This window comes from Elephas maximus, chromosome 7 (assembly GCF_024166365.1).
Source record: "Elephas maximus indicus isolate mEleMax1 chromosome 7, mEleMax1 primary haplotype, whole genome shotgun sequence".
Lineage (NCBI taxonomy): Eukaryota > Metazoa > Chordata > Mammalia > Proboscidea > Elephantidae > Elephas > Elephas maximus.
The window spans coordinates 12,238,724-12,260,514 of NC_064825.1; the positions used below are offsets into that span (position 1 = coordinate 12,238,724).

Below are 21,791 nucleotides of genomic sequence, written 5' to 3' on the forward strand. Positions count from 1 at the left end.
ATTGGATGAGAAAAGAGAAGGGAAGGAAAATAATAATTTATTCTAATTATCTGTCCCCAAACAGGAAACAAAGATAACAGTAACAATTAGTTCTAATTATCTGCCCCTAAAGAGGCAACGCCAAAAATGGCTTTGGATGGTAGAAGAAAGCCTGCACAAATGCTATTTAACTCACTGCTTCCTAGGCATTCGTGATTTAACTTCTCTAAAAAATCTCTATAGAAAAACAAAAAGAATTATTGCTTGCTTTATTTTTAAATCTAGCATTGTTTTTAAGGAGGAACACTTGTTAATGTCCTATTTATGTTAAAGTAGACAATCTGTGTAAAAGGGAGGGACATATAACAAATCATGGTGAGCAGCACATACTTCTGAGCCAGTACTAATGAGAAATGTCCTTTGAGTTCTTTTTCTATGAGTGATGCTAGGTGAACCTACTCCTTTTTGCTAGATATTTTTTAATAGCCAACGCAACATTTCTGAAGTGGCTGCCCAAAGCCTAAAGGCATGACCAATTTAAGTTTGCCCCGCATCTGCACAGTGCTCTAACAAAATCGTAGCCCAGACAGACTTCTCCGTGTATTTTTACACACCGGCCTGCTGACTTTAATTTGATGAAAAGTAAGTTAATTGCCCTGTTTATAGCTGGTTCACTAATTGAAAAAATACCGATATTAACTTTTTATTTGTACAATTCAGGTTTACTGAGGTACAATTGTTAGCCGACACTGAGTTGACTCCAACTGATGGTGACCTTATGTCCAACAGAATGAAATGTTGCCTGGTCCTACGTCATCCTCACAATCACCAGCATGTTTGAGTCCATCATTGTGGCTCCTATGCCAATCCATCTCACTGGGGGTCTCCTACCCCTTTTTTGGCCCTCTACTTTACCAAACATGATGTCTTGCTCTAGAGATTAAGCCTCCTGATGACATGTTCAAAGCAAGGAAGTCAGACAATTTTTTTTTTTTTTGTGATCCGTCAGGTTTACACTGAATAATTTTTGGAAGTAGATCACCAAGCCTTTCTTCCCAGTCTTTCTTAGTCTAGAAGCTCTGCAGAAATGTGTCCACCATGGGTGACTCTGCTGATATTTGAAATACAGGTGGCAGAGCTTCTAGAATCACAGTAAGATGCAAGCCACCACAATACAACAAACTGACAGAATGGAGTTACCCTTTCTCCAGTCAGAGATTAACGCTAATGTCATCTCTCTCATAGATGCAAGGAGAATATGAAAGCAGCTCAGTGTGTAATTCCTTCCCTATGACTTCATCTCTATAGGGTTTTTCAAACTGAGGTGGACATTAGAATTACCTACTCTATTTTAAATCTCTCATGTTGTTGTGAAATGATCTGTTTCATGCTTCTTTCCTCTCTAAACTATATGCTCCTCTAGGGCACCAGGGAAGCCTAGGGCCTGGTACAATGCCTGGCACACTATGTGCTCAATGCATACTGGTTGAAATGAACTTGGCATCTTTTTTGAAAAGTTCACTTCTTAACAGCATTATTCAATAAGAGTGATAATAAACTAAAAATCTCCCAATTGGAAGGAAAAAAATACAGATCTTTTTAAACCAAAATAAAGGATATAATCATAAACCTGAGTTTCCTAACTTTTTCAGTTTATACGCAGTAATTTATATGCAGTAAATTTTTTTTAATGTGTACAGGGACATTATGCTGGACTCATCCAAAGGGAAGGATCAAATGATTGTGCCTGTGGATCAAACACCCCCAGAGATCAATTGACACTTCGGTGCTGCGCTGTAGGGTTATCTGCCCCTTGGACCTCTTTTTCCAGCTGGGAAGAAAAGGGCAGCAGTGAGTGGTCTGTCGCTTCTGAAAGCTCATCCTTCTGCCTGGTATCAAGGAACTTGCCCTGCCTGCTTGTAGGGAGCAGCCCCCTGAGGCTCTTTGTAAAGTACCATGGGGCAACTCTGCCTCTTAGAGGTCAGTCTGTCCATTGAACATCCCAGGGCATGAATTAGAGACTCAACTAAAGGGAACAGAACTCCTTTCCTTAAAATCTTAATCCTTAGATGGGAAAAGCTACTTTCTATGTAGCCCTTCAAATTCTGTATCCCCTGCAACAACCAAAATGCTTGTGGATTTATAACGGTGATACATAATAAAGGAGTCCCCATGTGGGGGAAATGGTGAAGCCCTCAGCTACTAGCCGAAAGGCTGGCGATTCAAATCTACTCAGAGAGACCTTGGAAGAAAGGCCTGGTGATCTGCCTCTGAAAGGTCACAGACATTGAAAACCCAACGTAGCGCAGTTTTACTCTGAAATCCGTGGAGTCGTCATGAGTCAGAATCACCTCTGTGGAAACTGGTGCTGGTTTATGCGTAAATAAAAGAGTAACAAACAAATACTGTTACACTCTTGTATTTGCCTAAAATTAGAGTATTCTGGTTTTTAAGAAATATATTAAATACAGAACACATTTAAAAATAAAATTTAATTAAAAATTAAAAGTTTCAGTGCAAGGTCTTGTGAAACTAGTCATAATAATAGTTAATATTTATAAAGTATTTATACGTGCCAGGTAATATTCTATGGGTTTTATTTATATTAACTCACTTAATCATAAAGTGAATTTAACTGGGTTTATTATTTCCATCAGGAAAATTTCCCAATTACTTTTAGAAATCCTATTAAGTGAGTAATAATTTTTACCTCCATTTTATAGCTGAGGAAATTGAATCACAAAAAGGTTAAGGAACCTTCTAAGGCCACACAGCTAGTACCTGGCAGAGCTAGGATTCAAACCCTCTCAGCCTGGCTCCTGACGTAGCACAATTAATCATTCTCCTATCAGGGATACTGTCTCTGGGAACCTCTGAGGTAAAATTTTGAATTGAGGTAAAAGTAAAGAGAATGTATAGAATATTCAACTCAAACTAAACTCAGACTGAGATAATCAAAGCCTGCATGTACTCATGCACCTCAAATTTAACACCGTTCCACTGGGAGTTACCGGGGAGCTCTTGAATTTTTTTCTTGAATAGGAAGGGTTACTATGCCACTGGAAAGTAACTTCTTTTCTTTCCCAAAGCAAATGTACTACAGACCTGGAAGTTCTTAAACTAGAAAATGTTATGGAAGGAAATTATACAGCGCAGCCAAAAAATACGAGTTTTTTGTTATTCTTTATTGAGTCACATTCCCAAGGAGATAAGAATTCTTGGCAGTGTAACTCTGAAATAACTAATAACAAATATAACCCCTATGATGTAAATCTAATGCTACCTTGGGTTTAGAAAATCCAATGAAATTCAAACTCCTGGTCTACACTGCTACTTGAGTGATGATTTCATTCTCAACTGCTCCAAGGGAATTGTGTGACTAGGCCTTCAAATCAACATTTTCCCTCATTTTCCTTTCCGTCTACCTCTATATGTTTGCCTTAATAATACATTAGATATTTTCCTTTGTAGATGAAAATGTTTCTTTACCTTTTTCTACTATCCATAAAATATTAAAATATATCAAAACCCATTGCCACTGAGTTCATTCCAACTTATAATGACCCTATAGGACAGAGCAGAGCTGCCCCATAGGGTTTCCAAGGCTGTAATCTTTACAGAAGCAGGCTGCCACATCTTTCACCTGTGGACTGGCTGGTAGATTCAAATCATCAACTTTTCAGTTAACAGCCAAATGCTTAATCACTGCACCACCAGGGCTCCTAAAATATAGCTAAAATATAGCTAGTTGCTGGTAAAATATTCCAAAGCTACCTAAGATATATAACTTGAATGAGTTTTTCTGAATTCATTGGAAAGTGAAATAAATTTAATTCTCCTCTAGATTTCCCTAATTGCTTCTTCTTATTGTTGATGTTTTCTTTTCATGCTACAAATTTTTTTTAACCAAAAAAATCCCAGCCAAGTGGGTCACCCTCAAAATACAATTTATTGTAATTAATGATAACCAGAAGATAAAAATATATCCCACTACCCCACCCTGAATCTAGTTTAAAAAGAGAAATGTTAGGCCAAATTTTTTTAGCAGTAGTGAAAAAAATATATATCACATTCCATTTAACAAAGAGAAAACACATACAGACACACACACACATACACAGACACCAAGTTTCCTCTGCAGATGATAATTTCAAGATGAGCAACATATAAATTATTTGCCACTGATTTAATTTTCTCAGCTTGGGCTATTCTTCCCATTTCAGGTAATAGAGGGAAGGGCATGTTGAATCATAAGATCCATAAATAATTTTTTTTAAATAATTTTTATTGAGCTTTAAGTGAATGTTTACAAATCAAGTCAGTCTGTCATGTATAAGCTTATATACACCTTACTCCATACTCCCACTTACTCTCCCCCTAATGAGTCAGCCCTTCCGGTCTCTCCTTTCGTAACAATTTTGCCAGTTTCTAACCCTCTCTACCCTCCCATCTCCCCTCCAGACAGGAGATGCCAACACAGTCTCAAGTGTCCACCTGATACAAGTAGCTCACTCTCCATCAGAATCTCTCTCCAACCCATTGTCCAGTCCCTTCCATGTCTGATGAGTTGTCTTCGGGAATGGTTCCTGTCCTGGGCCAACAGAAGGTTTGGGGACCATGACCCCCGGGATTCCTCTAGTCTCAGTCAGACCATTAAGTCTGGTCTTTTTATGAGAATTTGGGGTCTGCATCCCACTGATCTGCTCCCTCAGGGGTTCTCTGTTGTGCTCCCTGTCAGGGCAGTCATCAGTTGTGGCCGGACACCATCTAGTTCTTCTGGTCTCAGGATGATGTAAGTCTCTGGTTCATGTGGCCCTTTCTGTTTCTTGGGCTCATAGTTGTTGTGTGACCTTGGTGTTCTTCATTCTCCTTTGATCCAGGTGGGTTGAGACCAATTGATGCATCTTAGATGGCCGCTTGTTAGCATTTAAGACCCCAGATGCCACATTTCAAAGTAGGATGAAGAATGTTTTCATAATAGTATTATTTTGCCAATTGACTTAGAAGTCCCCTTAAGCCATAATCCCCAAACCCCCGCCCTTGCTTCGCTGACCTTTGAAGCATTCAGTTTATCCCGGAAACTTCTTTGCTTTTGGCCCAGTCCAGTTGAGCTGACCTTCTGTGTATTGAGTATTGTCCTTTCACCTAAAGTAGTTCTTATCTACTAACTAATCAGTAAAAAACCCTCTCCCACCCTCCCTCCCTCCCCACCTCGTAACCACAAACGTATGTGTTCTTCTCAGTTTATACTATTTCTCAAGATCTTATAATACTGGTCTTATACAATATTTGTCCTTTTGCCTCTGACTAATTTCGCTCAGCATAATGCCTTCCAGGTTCCTCCACATTATGAAATGTTTCATAGATTTGTCACTGTTCTTTATCAATGCGTAGTATTCCATTGTGTGAATATACCACAATTTATTTAACCATTCATCCATTGATGGACACCTTGGTTGCTTCCAGCTTTTTGCTATTGTAAATAGTGCTGCAATAAACATGGGTGTGCATATATCTGTTTGTGTGAAGGCTCTTGTTTCTCTAGGGTATATTCCGAGGAGTGGGATTTCTGGGTTGTATGGTAGTTCTATTTCTAACTGTTTAAGATAACGCCAGATAGATTTCCAAAGTGGTTGTACCATTTTACATTCCCATCAGCAGTATATAAGAGTTCCAATCTCTCCGCAGCCTCTCCAACATTTATTATTTTGTGTTTTTTGGATTAATGCCAGCCTTGTTGGAGTGAGATGGAATCTCATCGTAGTTTTAATTTGCATTTCTCTAATGGCTAATGATCGAGAGCATTTTCTCATGTATCTGTTAGCTGCCTGAATATCTTCTTTAGTGAAGTGCGTGTTCATATCCTTTGCCCACTTCTTGATTGGGTTGTCTTTTTGTGGTTGAGTTTTGACAGAATCATATAGATTTTAGAGAAGATCCATAAATAATTTTTATAGTTCTGTCTCCTAGAAATAAGATTGGTCAAAAGCTGCTTTGGGTATCCGAAGGAAGCCTGTGGCTAGTTTGGATCAGTTCCATTTATCCTGTGTCTTTACTACCATATCACTTCCAAGTCTTTTCTAAAAGTAATCGGGAAAGTTTCCTGATGGCAATAAACCCATTGCCATTCAGTCGATTTCAACTCATAGCAGCCCTACAGGACAGAGTAGAACTGCCCCATAGGGTTTCCAAGGAGGAGCTGGTGGATTCAAACTGCTGACCTTTTGATCAGTAGCCGAGCTCTTACCCACTGTGGTACTAGGGCTCCAGTGGCAACGGTAAACCCAAACTAGATTCTCTTAACTCAGATGAAAATTTCAGCTACCCCCTTGAATGGTCTGACAACAGATACTTGTACTGTTCTGAGGTCTAATGAAATCATAGTGGTGACATCCCGCAATCACTCTGAGATTTGGGAATCTAGCAGACAGATACAGCTTCTCTTTTTCCACCCTATCCTCATCAATCTCTAGGTGGAGAACATACATACAAAGGTGGAGAAGGCAAATATTCTGGTAAAAGCCAAAACTTACAGATGATTACAATCAGGGTTGTTGTTAGGTGCCGTTGAGACGGTTCTGACTCATAGCGACCCTATGTACAATAGAACAAAACACTGCCCAGTCTTGTGCCACCCTCACAATAGTTGTTATGCTTGAGTCCATTGTTGCAGCCACTGGATCAATCCATTTCATTGAGGGTCTTGCTCTTTTTCATTGATACTCTACCAAGCAAGATGTTCTTCTCCAGGGACTGGCCCCGCCTGATAACATGTCCAAAGTATGTGAGACATAGTCTTGCCATCCTTGTTCTAAGGAGCATTTTGGTAGTTTTAATATTTGACTAATTTAGCTCACAGTTCCCATTGGTTCTCTATTATGCTCTGCATGTGTGCATGCCTGTGAAAAATTTTCAAGAAATTAGAGAAACTTTCCCAAAACAAGCCTGACCTCCCAACAGGAAGCACGTCTCTGTAGGAACACGAGGAAAGGGCACAGAAGGTTTGGGGCTAAGGAGTGGCTGGTGGGGGTGCTAGATGAGACCATCCACTAAACAATACAAGGAGGTCAGTCTCCTTAAAGCAGAGGGACGAAGTATCAGAATCAATCTGGCAAATGAACACCACGGGTCTGAAGTACTAGATTCAGATAATGGCTAAGTTCACCTCATGCTTCTTGTTTCATCAATTCATAGAAACACTGCTTCAGTGCAAGGGAGACCTAGTCAGATGAGAAACTTATAATCTTCAAAGCATATAATGCGATAAGACTTACCACTTGAAAAGATAAAGGGAAGGGAAAGGAAGGAAAGAACAGGGGAAAGAAGAAATACTTTCTTTTTTTTTTTTTATTGTCCTTTAGATGAAGGTTTACAGAACAAACGAGTTTCTCATTAAACAGTTAGTACACATACTGTTTTATGACATTGGTTAACAACCTCACCACATGTCAACACTCTCCCTTCTCAGCCTTGGGTTCCCAATTACAGCTTTCCTGTCCCTCCTGCCTTCTAGTCCTTGTCCCAGGGCTGGTGTGTCCCTTTAGTCTCGTTTTGTTTTATGGGTCTGTCCAATCTTTGGCTGAAGGGTGAACCTCAGAAGTGACTACATTACTGAGCTGAAAGGGTGTCTGGGGGCCATACTCTCAGGGTTTCTCCAGACTCCATCAGTCCAGCAAGTCTGGTCTCTCTTTTTGAGTTAGAATTTTGTTCTACATTTTTCTCCAGCTCTGTCTGGAACCCTCTATTGTGATCCCTGTCAGAGCAGTCAGTGGTGGTAGCTGGGCACCATCTAGTTGTAAGAAATGAAATATTTTCTAAGGCTGTTTATGAGCATTCAAATCATGTATAAAATGCAAGTTTTGACTTTGTACAAATATGCATATGATCAGAGAAAGCACGCAATATGAAAATTTACCATTAGAAATGAAAAAACTGTCAAATTATGCATTTACATTTCATACAAGACAGCCAGCATGTCAGATTAGAGGTATAATGCTCATGTATAAGGATCCCTCTGAGGCCACATTCTAGCACTTTCCTTTCCTCTTTTCCTGGTGATTAACTTGAAAACTGCTCTGCTGACACTCACAAAAATGACAACTAAGAAGCATTTTCTCCCCTTCCTCAGAAATAAAACATTCGTCCACAGTTTATTTTTGTGATTTATAGCAATGGAGGTTCACACCAGTCACTGAATCCAGGGCTGCCTGAAAGTATATTTATGATCTGCTTCAAAGGTACAGTCTTTTTTCTGGCTTTGACCATGATCACCTACATCTTATTTACTGTTTCTGTGGAGGGGGACAAAAGGATGGAGAGCAAGATTGATGAGGTTTGTCTCTAAAATAATCCACAAAAGAATAAGAAATTTCAAAATCGAAATATTAATCCTATTTTTCTTCCTCAAAAATACTCAAACTAGATTTTGTACATATGCAATTACATATTTTGGTTTTAAAAAATTAAAATATCTAAATAAAGCCACAATAAAGCAACGGTAAACTTATCTTTACATAACAATGAAATGGATATACAACCAAAACCAAATCCATTGCCATAAAGTTGATTCCGACTCATAGAGACCCTATAGGAGAGAATAGAACTGCCCCATAGGGTTTCCCAGGCTGTGATCTTTTACAGAAGCAGACTGCCACATCTTTGTCCCATGGAATGGCTGATGGATTCCAACCACCAACCTTTCAGTTAGCAGCTGAACACTCAACCACTGTGCCACCGGGGCTCCTCAAAATGGATATAGTTTTGCCAATTTAACTGGCACTTTTTGCAAAATTTCATATAATTAGAACATAGTGAAGTTATCTATTTAGAAACATTTGACAGGGAAGTTTCAGCAAATTGGGTAATTTCCAGGGTAACTGGAGACAAATGAGGTGCCCTGTTTCTAAAGCAGCTGCTGATCCTGCTGACCCTGACCACACTAATGACGTAAGAGCATTCACTTCTGGGAAGAAGGGGACCATTAGGACACTTAGGTCAGGATTCTGCAACAACTTGCGCTGTGAAACAAACAGAACTGCCTTTAACTCACTTTAGCACTATGACTATGCATGAGTATGCATGGCTGAATGAATATTACTTTATTCTTTTTGATGGTACTTCATCAGTGCCTTCAATGGTAAAATGCACCAGTATCTCATGTGCCCTTGAGAAATAAAAAAATGCTGCCAACTAATCTATGGCACATTCCCATTTCCATGATGTGGGGGAAAAAAGCATCTTAAAATTGATGAAATACTGTAAGACTGAAGCCTACTTATTTCAAAATTCCAAGTTACGATGTTTCTGTGGGAGAATCCATTGTTTGTGGTAATGGCTGACAGCAAGTCACACTGTGGGATTCTTAGTCCCTGACTCAAACATTTTGATTATGCAACAGGTTCTTTACATATGAGCAACTCATGTCGTTCTTACCCTAGTTGGAGAGCCTCCCAACTCTTTTACTCCATAGCCTCTAGGCTCTTGTTCCCTTCCTTTATCACCATCCCTCCAATATACACACACCCATACACATTCACCCACTTACACATGGCTCATGTCAACTTCCTTATACCACAAAGACAGCTCTACCACAAATGTCTCAAGAGTGAGAATACTTCTTATTTACGCAAAGGGTGTGTGAGTAAATGCTTGGTTGAAGGCAAAGCACGTATAGTCCAAGCTCCATTTTCCTGTTATCTTATTTGACCTCTAATATATGTGATGCTGCTTCTTGAAAGGCCCTCCTTTGGCTTTCATGACCCCACCCTCTCCTGGTTTTCCATCTCTCTCACTAACTCCTTCTCAGCCCACCTTTTAAGTGTAGGTATTCCGCAGTGGTCTATTCTTGGCCATTTTCTTCCTCTAAACCTCTCCTAAGCAAGCTTCTCTCTCAGGGCCTCAACCAAAATTCAACAAATGACCAAGGTCAGACAGACAGTTAGTAGGAAAAGACCACAGCTCTTAATTCTAGTCAATAAACATTTACTGAGCACTTATTATGTTCTGGTGGCACAGTGGTTCAGCATTTGGCTGCTAACCAAAAGGTCAGTAGTTTGAATCCACCAGCTGCTCCTTGGAAACCTTATGGGGCAGTTCTGCTCTGTCCTATAGGGTCACCGTGAATCAAAATCAATTTGATGGCAATGGGTTTGATTTTGATTTGGTTTATTATATTCAGTTCTTTCCAGGCACTAGAGACACAAAATGAGAAAACATAGTCTTTGCCCTCAAGGAATGGGAAATCTAGTAGATTTCACACGCAGAATCTAGTATTCTTTTTAGAAGCCAACACAGAAGCTCTGAGCTGTCTCAAATGAAAATACACAGGCATACCAGACTATAGTCTAAGGCACTGGTTCTCAACCACCATACCATAGTTTTGTGTATTCTTCACATACATTGTGACAAAATTCTGATCACTGATTGTACAATTTTTTTTTTTTTTTTACAATGCGAGACATATTATTTACAGTAATATGTGTTTGGTTGAATATTTTGCTAAGAAGGTGATATGACCAGATCAAGGGAATATTACAACTTCTGTGGGTTAGGAGATAAGTGAAGTAAGCCAAACAAGTGTAATCGTGGAAACTTACACAGACAATGTGAGACACTTACTAAGCAGCAACTGTTTCACAATAATTACTGCTAATGTATTTAACACTGTTTACATCTTTTAAGTGTGTCTCTAAAACTTGTGTCATGGACTTCCATTTAAATATGACAAATAAAATGGAATGGAATCTCACTAAAACAATAGTACAGAAATAAAAAAAGGCATGAATCCAAAAGGCTAGGGGGGCACTGAGTTTATGTTAATGGTGGTGGAATGATTTGGACGGGGATAGTAGGGATGGTTGCGCAATTCGAAGAATATCATCAGTGTCACTGAGCTGTACACTTAGAAGCTGTTAAATTGGCATGTGTTTTGTTGTATATATTTTCACCACAATAAAAACATTTACTGTTATATGTCAATGATGTCATGGATTGAATTGTGTCTCCCCCAAAATATGTGTCAACTTGACTAGGCCACAATTCCCAGTATTGTGTGGTTGTCCACCATTTTGTGATCTGATGTAATGTAAATCTTAACCTTTATGATATTAATGAGGCAGGATTACAGGTAGTTATGTTAATGAGGCAGGATTCAATCTATAGGATAAAGTTGTATCTTGAGTCAATCTCTTTTGAGATATAAAAGAGAATTGAACAGAGAGAAGAGAGACCTCATTACCATCAAGCAAGAAGAGCCAGGAGTGGAGCACATCCTTTGGAGCCAGGGTCCCTGTGATGAGAAGCTCCTAGACCAAGGCAAAAGTGATGATGAGGACCTCCCCCAGAGCTGACAGAGAGAGAAAGCCTTCCTCCGGAGCTGGTGCCCTGAATTCGAACTTCTAGCCTCCTAAACTGTGAGAGAATAAATTTCTGTTTGTTAAAGCCATCCACTTGTGGTATTTCTGTTACAGCAGCACTAGATAACTAAGACAAATGACGCCTTAGATTCAGTAAAATATGGTGGATGGGTTGAGGAGAAAAAAAGTGACATTTAAAATATTACACGCTCTCACAATACATCCTACTCTCAGAAATATAAAAAATGAGGAAAAGGAGCCTCTGAGTTGCACTAACACTTAAGTGCTCGACTACTAGCCAAAAGGTTGGTGACTCAAATCCACCCACAGCCACCTTGAAAGACAGTCCTGGTGATCTGCTTCTGAAAGGGCACAGCCTTGAAAACCCTACAGAGCAGTTCTAGTCTGCACACATGGTATCACCCTGAGTCAGAACTGACTCGACAGCAATTAACAACAACATTGCTGTGTAACAATATTATCACACACACAAACTTAGTGGCTTAAAAAAATGAGGGCAAAAAGTTCCTCTTGGAATTGGTTGTCTTAAACCAACCTCTTTTGAGATATAAAAGAGAGAAATGAGCAGAGACATGGGGACCTCATACCACCAAGAAAGGAGGACCAGGAGCAGAGTGGATATAGGGATCTAGGGTTCCTACATGGAGAAGCTCCTAGCCTAAGGGAAGGTTGATAATAAGGACTTTCCTCCAGAGCTGACAGAGAGAGCTGTTTGCTGGAGCTGGCACCCTGAATTTGGACATCTAGCCTACTAGGCTGTGAGAGAATAAACTTCTGTTTGTTGAAGCCATTCACTTGTGGTATTTCTGTTACAGCAGCACTAGATAACAAAGACAATATGCTTGGGCAATTAATTTTAGAACGTAAATGAATCTCATATCCAATCTTTTCAAATGTAATCTTCATTGCCCTGGCTCTGGGTTAAGGGATATCAAGTTTAATCCTGATTGTCATACAAATTAACTAACCCTTTGAGTTTTGCGTCATCAACAAGTCTGATATACGTATGATCTATGTATATCCGAGTCTTCAATAAAACTGTTGAAATGTCAGGATCAAGTGAAGAGCTGTAGGAAGCCAGCAGGAACCAACTTCTATGTTGGCTTCTGCACTTAAGAACATTCTTTGAGTACAGCTGATGAATGTAGCTATGAGTCCACATCCTGGACCTCATTTTTGCATCGTACCCACAAAGATTACTCAAGAGCCTAGTAGACAGATGTGTTCCTGAAAAATTGTGTATATGTAAAAACATGATGAGTCTGGCTCTATTTTAAATATTTCAGGTTACCTACAATTTAAGGATATTTTAGGGGGAATTTTTGGTACAGCACAGAACTCATTAGTGAAGCAAAAACTGTAACCCAATTCATCTGTTTTGTAATTGCTGATTTTCATATATTGGATCTACATATTGAGCTATATACACATTACACGTAAGGCAGAATATGAAAGTAAAAATTCAGTATTAGTTATTTTAACAAAGGTTTTTAAAATCATGACTAACCATGTGCACAGTTTGCATTTCAATTAAAGCAGCTTTGATAAATGTTTAGCATTTTAAGAGAATTAGGATTAAACTTTTCAACTTAAAACAACTGTTTTAAATTTCCTGCTAATTCCAATACATTCTAAGACCAAAGAAATATAAGTGTTCTACTGGAATACGGACTCTCTGGAAAATTTGCCTTCCAAATTCTGAAGAGAAGAATATTCTTATTCTTTTCCTAAAGGAAAAAAGAAGAAATGGGCTTGTATAATAAATTCATTCCAGAAATGGTTTGACACTTTAAATATTTATAATGCCAACTGGTGATGCAGGAAAAGTTTAGGGGACAGGGCTCATCATGTCATTGATGATATTTGTTAAACCAAAGAACATCTGGGTGATAAATAAATTATCAATTTCATCATGGATGAAACCTTCAAAACATATGGCAGCTCTTCAACTACTTGTACAAGGAAAAATTGGAAGGAGATTCACAGCTGCTGAAATAAGCTCTTATACCAAGCATTCTAATTAATCAAGTCCTAATTCCAATCATTAAAATGAAAACTACATTTAAAAGATATGTGAAGACCATCGAGGAGCCCTGGTGGCACAGTGGTTAAGAGCTATAGCTGCTAACCAAAAGGTTGGCAGTTCAAATCCACCAGCTGCTCCTTAGAAACCTATGAGGCAGCTCTACTCTGTCCTACAGAGTCTCTATGAGTGGGAATCAACTCAGCGGCAACAGGTTTGGGTTTTTTTTTGTTTGTTTACAGACCATTGAGTCTACAGCTTTGTTTGAGACCAATTTTTTTAGAGGGGCTTAATTAACCCTCTAGGAGTCCCTGGGTGATGCAAATGGTTAAATGCCTGACTACTGGCCAAAAGGCTGGTGGTTTGAACACATTCAGAGGTGCCTCAGAAGACAGGCCTGGCAATCTGCTTTCAAAAGGTTACAGCCTTGAAAACCCTATGAGGTGCTGTTCTACTCTGCATACATGGGCTTGCCATGAATCTGAATCAACTCAACGGCAACTAACAATGACAACAATAACAAGCCCACCTTAGACATTTATCATAATAATCATCTTGCTTTGCACGAAAAAAAGCAAAAAATTAAACATAAATTGTAAATTATTTTTATGGCATCTGAAACATCATATAGGGTAGGTACAGAGACATTATATAAATTGTCTAAGTACCCTGAGAATAAAGTTATTCATCCCTTAGCACCATAACCTATAATGCATTGCCATCAAGTCAATTCCGACTCACAGTGACCATATAAGACTGAGTAGAGCTGCCCCACAGGGTTTCCACGGCTGTAACCTTTATAGGAGCAGACTGATACATCTTTCTCCTGAGTAGCGGTTGGTGGGTTCGAACTGCCGGCCTTTCAGTTAGCAGCTGAGCGTTTAACCACTGTCCCACCAGGGCTTCTCTTAGAGCCATAAAAAAAAAAAAAAAAAAAAAGAGCCATAGCAACAGTTAATTTTTCTTTTATAGACATAAAGGATTAGACTTGCTACTACATTCTTTTTAAAAATGTGTGCATCTTCCATTTTACAGGACAGAACCTGATTTAAAATAAATGGCTTGCCATAGTCAGCCTAAGTGAGCTGTAGGGTTAAAAGCTCCTGGGACGCAAGAACAGACTATTCAGAATTTTTTAATTCAGAATATTTACTGAGAATTTAGTATGTGAACTGAGCACACAATTTCAGCTAAGGCTCTCTCTGGGGGACAGTCCACATAAGCTGCCATTAGAAATCACTGTAGCAAGTTTTTTTTTAATAAGCCCCACCCATGCGAACCTCGGAAACCCAGGTGGTATAGTGGTTAAGTGCTACGGCTGCTAACCGAAAGGTCAGCGGTTCAAATCCACCAGGCACTCCTTGGAAACTCTATGGGGCAGTTCTACTCTGTCCTATAGTGTCACTATCAGTCAGAATTGACTTGACAGCAATGGTTATGTGAACCTCGCTGAAAGTAAAACCTATAGTCTAATTGCCATGAAATTTTAGCAACTTCAATATGCCCCTGAACACCTTTTTTTTTTTTCTCATAAGCTATCAGAATCACAGGGCAGGACACCTGGAAGACACTGCAGAAAGGAACAAGTACAAATACCTGAGATAGAACTGATTTCTGTTCAGTTGTAAACGATAATTATTTGACGAGAAAGACCTTAACTACTTCCTTATACATTTTTAGCATAGGGTAATTCTGATGATTTTAAGAACTGATTGTAAAATACGAAGTGGAAATTTAATCACACAAATGTATTAGCATACTCAAACATATTAGGCCCTTCTGAAACATGATCCCTAGATTTGTTGACAGAAATGTAATTCCGAATGGCACTCTACTGTCATCTGCTTGATTTTACAAATTGGAATCTTCAAGAGATGAGTAACTGTTCTTTACATGGACTGCACTGGTTTCATCTTCAGCTTCCCTGGAAACTTGCCTGTGCAGATCAGTAGTGAAAGTACCTGCTAGGTCTTCAAAGACACGAACGTATGTGGTGTGCTATTTTCTCGAATTAATTGCATTTGGAAATTCTGAGTAGGTACTCTCTGGTACTACAAAGCATATGATCATTTTCACATAGTGCTATTTCTGTTAAATTTATATTCTTCCCATCATCAGAATCTGCTCCCTCAAATATAGCTGGACCAAATGAGAAAATGATTGCAATTTAAGCTTTTCCTACTTGAAGCAACAGACTTGCTAAAACCAAAGCATCTGCTTATCTTATTTCAGGAGCTTGTGCCAGAAGCAACTGAACATTCATTAGCATCTCAAATATTGTATTTCAATATCTACTTTTATATAAAAGTAATAAAAACTTTTAAATATTATACCCCAGAACTATGTGATGATGACTTTTTACCTGGGGAGACTGGAATAGTGGTGGGAGACCAAAGGAGCACTTAGGTATTTATTAGTCAATGAGTAGACCAGCTGCTTTTTTAAATGCAATGAGACGCATTTAAAAGTACCATTTGCCAATCCCTGCACTTGTCCCTTTTCAGCCCCCTCTTCTATTCCATGAGCAACTATTTAAAATCTTCCTTCTAGAATCCCCTTTTCACTTTCCTCATTCTCAGCAGGCCACTCTGTTCTCTGAGATCATTAGGTAAAATCCTTCAACTTCCAGCTCCAGTATTTCTTTCCTCTTTTCCTCCCAGGGTAAGATCTCACTCTCTTACTCAAAGCCAAACCAAGCCAAAAACCAAACTCCTTGCCATCGAGTTGATTCCAACTCATAGCAACCCCATAGGACAGTGTAGAGCTGCCCCATAGGGTTTCCAAGGAGTGGTTGCTGGATTCCAACTGCAGAACTTTTGGTTAGCAGCCATAGCTCTTAACCACAAGGGATCCTATTCAAAGCCAGCCCTATGAAAATGGCTGCTGATCTCATTCCCCAACTGGAGCCACCCAGCAGGGTTCGGTTTGGTTCTGTGAACCTCGCTGAAGTGAGGTTCCACACTGAAGCCCCCACACACTTCTGGCATAGCGGCATAGCACGTTCCACATCTTCTGATTATGTTGTTGTTGCTAACTTCCCTCTAGTCAGCCCCAACTCATGGCGACCCCATGTACAATAGAACCAAACGCTGTGCACTCCTGCACCCTCCTTATGGTCAGTTGTGGATTGGACCTTGTGATCCATGTGTTTTCACTGCCTCATTTTTGTAAGTAGATCTCTAAACCTTTCTTCCGAAGTCTGGAAGCTCCACTGAAACCTGTTCATTATTATAACAAGACGCAAACCACTGCTGATAGATGGGTGTTGGCCGTGCATGAGGTACACTGGCCAGGACTTGAACACGGGTCTCCCACATGGAAGGCAAAAATTCTACCACTGGACCACAATGTCCCATGAATCTTATAATGTAGTCCTCCCCTTTTCCCCTACTTATCTTTGTATCCTTGACACCTCTCACTAACCGTAGCAAGCAGAAGATACTCAACAAATGTGTGTTGAACTGAAACTACTCACTGTTTTAAGCGTGAATTATTTTCAATACCTTAAACCAGAACTAAGCGTGTCCCAGATTGTCTGAGGAACGATGTATGATTTCTGCTCCACTTTATTTTTTTCAACACATCAGTGACCCAAAAAGGAGAAATGAGACAATTTCAGTGACTTACGGTTGCCACATAAAATACAGGCTGCCAATGTTAAAACTGAGTTTCAGGTAAACAATAATTTTTTTTTTTTTTGTACAAGTATGTCCCAAATATTGCATGGGACATGCTTACACTAAAATAAGTTTTCAATTCAGTTTTAACTGGACGTCCTATATTTTTACTTCCTAAGTCTGGAAACTCTACCAGTGACTCTTTAAAGATTCTAAGAGGACTAAGGGAATGCTTTGTCAGAGCACTGGAGTTCTGCATGGGAGCTCTGCAATTAGCCAGATTTGTCTGTTGATGCAGTGGGGTTTCTTTGTCAGCATCTCTGGGGAGAACAGTAACATGCTTTAGGAAATGCTTATTACATAACATTTTCACTTACATTTCTAATTTCATGCAATTCCCTTCTAATATGATCTATCAATATTAGCACAAAGAATATTGTAACATTCCTCAAAATTTTTTAGACAGCTGATATGCACGAAGTTATTTATATGCCTGAGGTAAGTCCCGACTATATGTATTAATAATTTACATTTTGTGAAAATGTCATATTTTCAATTAAACCATCAAAGCACAATAAGGAAAACCTTTCATTTTGGGATTTTTCATTTCATTAATCAAGCATAGTGATACACACTGTCCTCTTTAACCGGCTGGGGAGAAGCAGCTAGGCAGGCGGAGGTGGGGCCTGTGATGTAACTGCAGTGGGTCTTTGTTGGAAGAGCCTTCCCTAAATGTGAAACATCTGTACATGTAAGCACTTCAGCTTGATTCTGTATAGGCTGACAAGAGAAAAGAGTTGCCTCTTTTGGCATCACATATTGGAGGCTTGAAATTTTGGCCAGAAGAGGAATTTCTCAGGGGTCATTTTAGAAGGTTACGTGCCTGTCTCACTTTAGGGGTCAAAAGCAAGTTTTTTCTGCAAAGGAGTGTCATTTTAGGTTACCAACTGCTGTTTGTCAGTTCATTGATTAATGTAATGGTGCAACGGAACTTATAACCCAAGTGTAGAGAAAGGTACTTTACAGCCTGTTCCAATTTAGAAAGTTTTCTACATTAATGGGCTCTTCTTTCAGATTTCTTGACAGTGATTACTGAGAAGACGTTCATTTCTTATTCCCATGAAAGAGATTAGGGATGGATAAACACATATCTCCAATGTAGTGGGATGGAAGGGTTAACCTTCGTCAACATTTCAACTAGGCTGACCTCAGAGAAAACTTTTAGGCAGAGAATGACTAAGTCTGCTGTAACTACGTGATGCCATAAGATGATAATTAAGATGTTTATCCCAACACCAGCACACTACCTGCTTTCCACCATATTGGCAGCTCCAGTTAAGGACGGTTGTCAAGCTACCACCACAACCCGCACAGGCACTGCAGAGATGCAGAACAATGCCTGGATGCCTGCCCAAAACTGGTCTCTTCCAATGACAGGCTCAATTTATGGTACCAATCTGAATCTCACCGGGGGGGTTGCAGCCTCTTTTTCCTAGCTGTTGGGGCGGGGTGGGGGTGGAGGGGAGAGGATGACATTTGGAAAACTCAAGGCATTGGCTGGGGCTTCCACCTGCCCTATGCAGATCAGAGGCTGACGAACATATTCATTAAACTTGATCTGAAGCAAGCGAGCCTGCGAGGTCGTTCCTGAAATATTCATAAGATGTGTTACCGGACTCGCGAGCAGCCCGCACCCACACTTTGAAAAAAGGCACCCACAACAGCACAAGCCACCACCACATTTCCCCTGATCTTTTAACAGCTCCGTGGACTGTCTCTCCCTACCGGCCCGTTCAATTCTACCTGCCCAGGAAAAAGAGACGCTCTAATAAGTGAGGAGTTTCCCAACAGTTGAAGGAGGCGCCGCGCCAGCTCCTCAGCCAGGTCCTCCGGGCTCGCAGCGCGAAAGACCCCCAATCCCGTATACCCACCAAACCTCTGCCCTGAACCGCCTAGTGCTGAAGCCAGCGGAGCAAGGGTTCCCCAGGACCCAGATCGCCCACTCGCCCTGGCCGGGCCGCCCTTTGTCCCCGCCTCCCATTTGGGCCTCAGCCGGGTTCCCTCCCCCGGAGTCCTCGGCGTTCAGTCGCTAAGCGACCTGCACCCAGGCCGAGATGCAAACAGCCTCTTGAGCCCATCGGCAGCTTCGCGGATTTTAATTTTGGGGTGGAATTCGGGGGGAGGATTACGATCCTAGGGGACCCTGGAGCCCCTGAGCCGAGGCAACGTGCCCTCTCATTCATGCCCCCTTTTCTGACCCCAACCCTTAGCATTCCTGTTTCGCCCCAGACGCAGCATTTCTGCTTCGCTCCAGACACCGCCGCCTCTCTCCTTTCCAAGGGCATTCGCCCCTCGCCCCTCGGTTCCTCCCGGGTCGGCCCGAGGCGCCGCTCCTCACCTGGGCTCCGGCGGCGGCGACAGGCTCAGCAGGTCCCAGCGCGCGGCAACCCTGTCGCCATCCCCGCCTCCCCAGGCGCCCCGGCTGCGCGCTCCGCGGCGGCGAACGAGCCTGTCCGGCCCTGGCGCGCAGGCTGAACAGGGGAGGCCGCGGATGCAGCGCAGGCTGCGGGCGCGGGAGGGGCGTGGGTGGGGCAAGAAATCTGGGTCGCGTGGAAAGGAGCAAGCCGAGATGCACCCCGGGCGGCTGGCAGGAAAGGGAGAGCAGCCCGGTAGGGCGTGCAGAGAGGTTTCTGTGGGAGCGCGACGCGGCAGGCGACTGAGCATGCCCAGTCCGGGCGCCGGTGGCGCGGGCTCGGGGTGGAGGGATCGCGGCCCCGGAGCCGGAGGCTGGGGGTAAAGGGTTGAGTCTGCGGACCCGGCAGCTGTGAGGAGAGGGCGGGGAGCTGGTTGCGCAGCCCAGTGAGACCCTCCGGAAGCGCCTGGGACTGGGAGATGGTGAACTTTGCGGACCTTGTGAAGGGATTCCCGAAGAGTCCCGGAATGAGGCCACGGATTGTTCCCCGCCATCTCCCCAGAGAATTGTCCAAAAGCCAAAGTTTGCTTTTACCTTAGCTCCATCCCAGACACCCACCCCTCAACCGCTTTCTTTTGCCTGGGGACCTCCCCAGCCAGAGTGCCCAGGCAGCCCCCACCTTTCCCAACTCCTAGACCAGTTGGGTCAAGTTCTCAGACATGGCTCTTTAATTAGGCATTGAGAGATCATGTCAGTCCTCTCAGGTCACGTATCTGCATTTCAACCACAGCTTCGGAAACAATACCTTAACCCCAGGGTTAATTATAATTCGAGGAATTATAGGCACTCTGGTCTAGGGCTACTTGGGGAACATTACTTAAAGCGTCCCTTATGAGGGCAATAGGACTGGCCTCAGAACCTACTTCTTACGCACATGCGTACACACGGAAAGAGGTGGCTTTCTCTGGGACTGTAGTTCTTGTTTGATGAAGAACATTTTCTCTGTATCTAATCAAAAGGCTTTTATTAGAGGTAGCTGGGATCAGGAAGGAAACCCTGGTGGCGTAGTGGTTAAGGGCCATGGCTGCTAACCAAAGGGTCGGCAGCTCAAATCCACCAGGCGCTCCTTGGAAACTCTATGGGGCAGTTCTACTCTGTCCTACAGGGTTGCTATGAGTCGGAATCCACTCGATGGCACTGGGTTTTTTTGGGGATCAGGAAAAGTGGATGAGCTTCGAGGTTGGCCTTGATTTCAGTTTCATTTACCACCCCATCAGGTCACCTGGCCATTCTGCGCCTCAGTTTCCTCCTCTGTAACATGGAGTGTGGTGACACCTACCTCTCTGGGCTGTTGTGGGGATTAAGTGAGGCAACGTATGCACCTGGCACATAGTAGCTGTTCACTGAATAAAAGTCTCCACAGGTTCTACCTCCACTATTCTGTTTTTATGAAAGGTTGGGTTAGTGATAATCTGAAAGTGAACGTTTTTTACGTTCCCTCCCCACATTAAATAACCCCAAAGTCTTGATCACTCTAATTTTCTATCACTGTTAAAAGTATTAGCCACAATTTACTTTTCTTTCAACTCTCCAGTTTTTTCATAATTCTCTTGAACAAACCTTTTGGAAAAACTGGGCCAAAGCCGAATGCATGTTCTTTTTGGAGAGAGAAGCTTTTCCGGAGAGATTCATTAAGGACAGATTTATTCACATGACAAAAGAGTTTCATTCCACATTCTTTTAGAAATAATTTCACTTACTTGCATCCCTCTGTGGTCCCTGTTGCATATCTACTGCCTAAAGTAAGATATGCCTCATATTCCAGAGTTTAGCAGATGACCAATATGTCATAAATCCTCAGGTGAAGTTTGTGCAGAGAACGTATGCAGGCATGCATCAATCCTAGGTTCTCAACTCTACTTGTTTCCTCAGAACTTAATTCTTTTCTAATTGGTCTTCCTACTAACCCTAGAACTGATTTACCAAAATTTGGCTCATTTTTGCACTTTCCCAGTGTACTAATTTCCCTCCAACCACAGCGCCACAAATCCCTCCACTTCTGGATTCACAAAGTCCTATGGAAGAAAGCTTTAGCCATAATTCATTAAAATTTTGTGTTTTTAGCTAAATCCCATAAGTGCTCAGCATCATCTATAAATCTGCATCATTATTGCTTCCTCCAATCCATAGCAATGATTTTTTAAAATTTTCTCTACCTTCCCACACTACTGTGTTTCTAAGAGTGCTGATACAGCTCTACCCCCTGCACCAGACAAGAGAGACCATCAAATGTCATCTCTCTAGGAATTAGCTCATCATTATAAAATTTACCCCCACCCACTTTCTTTCCTCTTTCTCTTCTATCTCAGTAAAGTAGTATTCTT

General features: G+C 41.4%; 1 protein-coding gene across 2 annotated transcripts in view; it reads right to left on the reverse strand.

Annotated features, from left to right (window-relative positions):
- Positions 1 to 19,634, reverse strand: part of ELMOD1 (ELMO domain containing 1) — a 72,804-nt gene extending 53,170 nt beyond the window's left edge. For both annotated transcript variants that reach the window (XM_049890681.1, XM_049890682.1), the window contains exon 1: positions 19,393 to 19,634. The gene's annotated coding sequence lies outside the window, so the exon portion shown is untranslated. The remainder of the gene's footprint in view (positions 1 to 19,392) is intronic.
- Between the last annotated feature and the right edge of the window lie 2,157 nt (positions 19,635 to 21,791).